Source organism: Antechinus flavipes, chromosome 2 (genome assembly GCF_016432865.1).
Source record: "Antechinus flavipes isolate AdamAnt ecotype Samford, QLD, Australia chromosome 2, AdamAnt_v2, whole genome shotgun sequence".
Taxonomy (NCBI): domain Eukaryota; kingdom Metazoa; phylum Chordata; class Mammalia; order Dasyuromorphia; family Dasyuridae; genus Antechinus; species Antechinus flavipes.
Window position 1 is genome coordinate 139084597 of NC_067399.1, and position 6252 is coordinate 139090848.

A 6252-nucleotide genomic window follows, 5' to 3' on the forward strand; every position below is an offset into this window, starting at 1 on the left:
GGGAGAAGTCACCTTTAACAGAGTTGGGGTAGAATGAGTACCAAGTGAAATTTTAAGGAAGAGGTGGCACTTGAAGAAAGTGACTTTCCAGGCAAAATGAGGGATAGGGACTGAGGAGAGAAGGGAGCACATGAGATTCCCATTCCCTGCATGCAATACTTAACCAATAAGTAAAGACAAAAGGATGGGCAGTGTATGAGGAATAATATAAACATATGAAAGTGTGTTTGTCCACAGATAAGCAAAGACAAAGAGATGGAACAGTATAGAATAGGAATAAGTGATGAAAAATAGGAAATTCCCTTTAGATATATGACTCTAGGATTCTGACGAACTTGAAAAATACAGATATATTTACAAATATAGACCCCTTTTGGATCCACTTTTTGGAGCTGGAAATAGATATTTGCATAGATGTGATTAACAAAGCCCTATTGATTGGCAAGAAGTATTTGAGATATAACTAATAAAAGGATAGATTAGAAAGGATTTTAGAGGGACTTGAATGCTAGAATAAAGATTTTTAATTTGATTTGGTAAACATCGGGGAGCCACAGAGAACTGAGGAGTAGAGGAGTGACGTGATGACTTGGGAATTACTATGATGAGTTGACCAATGTAGAAAATGATGAATTGGAGAAGACAGATTGAAGAAGAAGGGATTGAAATCCTGCCTTGGTTCCTAGCAGTTAGGAGGCTATTTAACAGTGTCTTCGAAAATTCTAGCTGAGGTTGAATAGCATGAATTTCTAGAGGACCTAGACTGCAGTATTTTTTTACTTCCTCAGTCATGGGAGCAGAGAAGACAGGAAACAGTTGCAGGGTGAAGAAAGTGACCAAGTAGGAATCACAATCTCCCCCTCCCTGAGTAACTGTCCAAGTGAGCCTGATAGTAGAAATTGAAGTAAATCATTTTTAACCAAGGAGAAATAAAGTAATCATTCACATATGTAACATTTATAGAAAAGAAAACTTTAAACTCAAGACCAGGGTTCAAATCTGACATCTGACACATAATAGCTGTATGGCATTGTGCAAGTATTTAGTTTCAGTCTCCACCTGTAAAATGAGAATACTAAACTTGGTAGGGTGAACTTCATACTATTATGAAGAATCTCAAATAAGACAAATGGGTTTCCCACAAGTCTTAAGGAGATTTGATGCTTCAATAGCTTGACTACTTTTGGGACTCCCAGAATGTGTAAAATAATTTACAAACTTTAAAGTAGTGTTTTTTTTTTTAATACACAGTATCATAAATGTCCATTATTATCCTTTGCAAGTACAGATATTGGCAGGCAAGCTTTGGACAGAGTTGAATAATGGATAGAAGGAAATTTATCTCCACATAAACTGACATGTACTCATCCAGTCCTCTCAGTGTTATCCAAATAGATTCAGAAAACTCCTGTTTGGTTGTTCAAAGGATAATAAAAGAAAAACTACATTTAACCCTATCTTCCTTGAGATTTCAGCTCAAAATCAAGTTGGACTCATTTTAACCACTCTGAAGAATGAAAGCATTGCAGATGTGTCACAGTCTCATTGCCTGTTGTCCACCAGGTAGCACAATGGATAGATCACTAGACCTAAAGCCAGGAAGATCTAAGTGCAAATGCAGCATCAAATGTAACTCTGGACAAATCATTTAAACAGTCTCAATTTCCTCAGCTATAAAAAGGGAATAGCAATGAGATGATAATGATAAAGCACTTATCAAAGTACCTGGCACATAGTGCTTAAGGGATATTTGTTTCCTTCTTTCTTTAGTCTTACTGTTGAGAAAGTTTCTTTCCATCAATGAACCTCAAAAAATCTCTCTGGAACTTTCAGAAGCATTCAAATTCTAAATATCCAACAGTGAAAATTTTGTTCTAAATGTAGCAAGAAACTCTGTTTCATGGCTTTTTGTAGCCAGAGATGTCATTGTCTACTGACCAATTTCATGCAATCAATTCATGCAAAAACAAAGTGAGAGGAAGAGAGGGAAAAAAATAGAAGACCATGTACCCCAGGGTATCTCTAATGGCAAATTCTATATCAAAAACCAAACCAAACCAAACCAAAAAAAAAAAAAAAAAACCTGCTCTAATGCTGGGAATAAAGCCATCTGGTCTTGACATGTCAGAATATTGGTAAAGAATTAACACAGTGCCAGACGCTTATTCCCACTCTGTCAACAATAAATCTCTATTTTTTCCTTTTCTCTCTTTGAATCAGAGTTGACTTTTCTACCATTGATCAACAGGTATTTATTACTTTCTAAAGGCTGGGTGCTGAAGTAGGTAGCAAAAATACAAGGCCAAAATTAAACAATCCTTGTACTATACAACGATAATTCTAATAAACGTGGCTCTCTTCAACACTGAGATGATTCAAACCAGTTCCAATTGTGTCATGATGAAGAGAGCCATCTACAACCAGAGAGAAAAGCGTGGGAACAGTGTGGAACACAACATAGCATTCTCATTCTCTCTGTTGTTCTTTGCTTGCATTGTGTTTTCTTTCTCAGTTTTTCTTTTTCTTCCTTCTTAATCTGATTTTTTTTTGTGCAACAAGATAATTGTATAAATATGCATACATATATTGGATCTAAGATGTATTTCAACATATTTAACATGTATTGGACTACCTGATAGTTGGGGAGGGGGGGAGGGGAAGGAGGGGAAAATTTGGAACAAAAGGTTATGCAAGGGTCAATGTTGGAAAAATTACCCATGCATGTGCTTTGTAAATAAAAAGCTCCAATAGATAGATAGATAGATAAACAAATAAATGAATGATGAACGAATGAATGGATAGATAAATAAATAAAACATTTTTTGTTTTAAATGTAATGGGGGGAAAATATTAAATTAATAAAATTAAAAAAACAATTCTTGTGCTCAAGGAGCTTATATTTTATGTACAGAGACAAAAATCTAAATATATAAGTATATATATATATATATATATATATATATATATCATATATATATATATATATATATTTTAAATGAAAAGGCAGTGGGGAAGAGTGTGTAAAACTGGCATCAGAGTCAGAAAAAAAACTTGGGTTCAAGTCCATACTGACTCTATGATCCTAGGCAAGTTGCTTAATACCTAAGTGCTGCAAATATAAATTCAGAGATAGTGGTGACCTGTATTAATTAGTAGAGGAAGTTTTCTCATTTGGGAGTTCCTCATTCCCAAAAATTCTCAGGCCTGCCAGCACCATTCCTAAATAAACACAAGGGAATTAATAAAGACTAGTGGTCAGAGAGATAGGAGATAGCCAGATTCAAACTCAAGATGCATCTTCTTGACTCTAGGCCTGGCATTCTATCCACTGTGCCACCTGCTGCCTCAATTAATTACTTAACTATATGTCAGATACTATACTATGCATTGCGGATACAAAGAGAAAAAAAAAGGCAATTCCTTCCCTCAAGGAGTTTTTGTCCTAAAGTGGTAAGACATAGATATAATGTGGTAAGATATATAGAAATAAGTTTATACAAGATACCCCCAGAATATTTGGAAGATAAACTTAGTGTGAAAAGAAGTAGCAGCTGAAGCACCATAAAAGACTTCCTGTAGAAGGGGGCATTTGAGCTAAATCTTAAGAGAAGCCAAGAATTCTACTGGCAATAAAAAAGGAGAATATTTCAAGCATAAGTGGCATCTAGCACATAAATATGGAAATAAGAGATGGAGTCTGGTGGGGGAGTAGTAGTAGGGAGGGATGACATTGTGTATATGGTAAGGACCCTGCCATTTTGTATCTGTGTTCCTAGATTAGACTAGTGGCTGAAACAAAGCAAATATTTAATAAATATTTATTCATTTATTTATTCTCATTTATAGAATAGATTAATGTATAAAAAGACTGAAAAAGTAGGAAAAAGGTCAAATAAAGAAGAGCTTTAAGTATTAAAGAAAAAGTTTATATTTGATCTTAGAAGTAGGGAATCACAGAGGAAACTGAGAAAATAGACACAGTCACTGGCTACAGAAAACCTTTCACAATATACCATGATTCTGAAGTCATAGGCTCTGGCTTCAAATCCTACCTCTGTTTTACTTCCTTGGACCAGTCACAATCTTCATGGGCTTCAGTTTCTTCATCTGTACAATGAGCATCATACTGGATCATACTGACCTGATAACCTAGGAAAGTCTCAGTGTTTAAGGGCACTCTTTATGACTATAAACTGGTGTCCAGTTATCAATCTCTAATGATAAAGGGGAATATTTCACCGGAATTTTCCCCTATTAATAAAATCACAGGTATAGACAGAAAAGGAGATAGGAGATAGCAGGGAAAGGAAGATGTATTGTCTCACTGTAAGCATTTAATCAAGAGACAGTCTTAGAGTTAAAAAAACAATTGGGTGAATCTCTTTTCTGGAGTTGTTTGTAAATGATTTCTGATATTTAAGCAGAGATTAGAGAGGGAGCTGAGGAAGAATTGGTGCAATGAATCACCAGGGTATTGATCAGAAATGCAAACATCATTCATTATTTATCTATGGGGGAAAAAAATGATGAATTTGGAATCAGAAGGCTTAGCTTTATAACAAGCTTTACTGCTTGTGTAACCAAGGGGAAGACATTTCACTTTTTCTAAGTCTATAAAATCTACAAAATGCCTTATAACATCTACTAATTTATTTTTTAAAATCTATGAAAGAAAATTAGAACAGAACATTTTAAATAGATTTTTATTCATATTTCTTGCTTTACATTGACTAAATTTCTTCCTGTATCCTTCTTTTCCCCCTCTCTGAGAATCATCATTATAGCAAGTAATTGTAAAAGAAAAAGACTAAGAAAAAAAATAAACAAAATTAATCAATACAACAACAATAATAACAACAACCAAAAAAAAAAATTGACGATATATGCAAGGTTCCTGCAAAGGTTCATGTAAAGTCAACTTCTTATTTTTTAGAGGCTAATCTTGTTCTTTACAAGTTCACAGTTTTCATTTATTAGTTGTTTGGTATGGTTGCTTCTTTCCTTTTATGTGGGTGTAGTCGTAGTATATATTGTTTTGCTAGAATTGCCTACTTCACTCTGCAACAATTCATGTAAATCTTTCCATATTTCTCTGAATTCATAATGTTCATCATTTCTTTCAGTATAGTACCATTTCATTACATTTATTTTACCACAATTTGTTTAGCCATTCCCCAATTATTGGGCAACTACATTATTTTAAGGTTTTTCCTACCACAAGAAACGTTAATAAAAATATCTTGGTCTGTGTGGCTTTTTGTCAATTACTACTTTGGAGTATTTGCCTAACCCTGGAATTTCTGAGTCAAAAGGTATGACATTTCAATCATTCTGTCTGCTTAATTCCAAATGCTTTCCAAAATGGTTGTAGTCATTCCTAGTTCTTGCAACAATGTATTAATATGCCTGTCATTCTACATGCCCTTCAACATTGACTATCTCCATCTTTTGTCATCTATGCTAATTTTCTGGATGTGAGGTAAAATTTCAGGATTATTTTGATTTGCATTTTTCTTATTACTAATTATTTGGAGTAGCCTTTCATATGATTGTTAATGAACTAGATTATTTCTAAGGAACATTCTAACTCTAATTCTATTATTCTATCATCCTACTTAAAATCCTCAATGGCACCCTACTACTCACAAGATAAAATCTAAACTTTAGCTTTCAAAGCCCTCTATAATCTTGCTCTTGCCTATCTCTCCCACATTATTTCCCACTAGTTCCTTCCATAAACACTTTGCTTTAGCCAAATTCATCTCCTCATTGTTTCCCAAATATGCCATTTATAATCTTTCTTCCTCATCTTTACTCATTCTTGCCTGGAATGGCCTCCTTATTTCTGTATATTTCAATTCTACACTTTCTTCTAGTCCAATTGAACTCCTACATTTTGCTCCAGCACTTACCAATTATTGCCTCAGAAAATCACAGTATTCATCCTCTGAATCCCTTCTGTACTACTTATTAGTATATATTATTCATTTGTCAAAAATGGTGCATTTACAGGATCTTATAGAAGACAGCCTGGTGGGGCCAAAAAAAAGGATAGACTTAAAGTTAGGAAGACCAGGTACATCATTTACCCTCCTTCAGTTTATTCATCTGAAAAATGGAATAATACACCTTACTCATACAGTTATTGTGAGAATCAAATGAGAAAATAAATATAATCTCCTTTATAAATTTAAAGCACTTATATAAATATTAGCTATTATAGTTATCACTTAAAGTATGCTACTTGATATT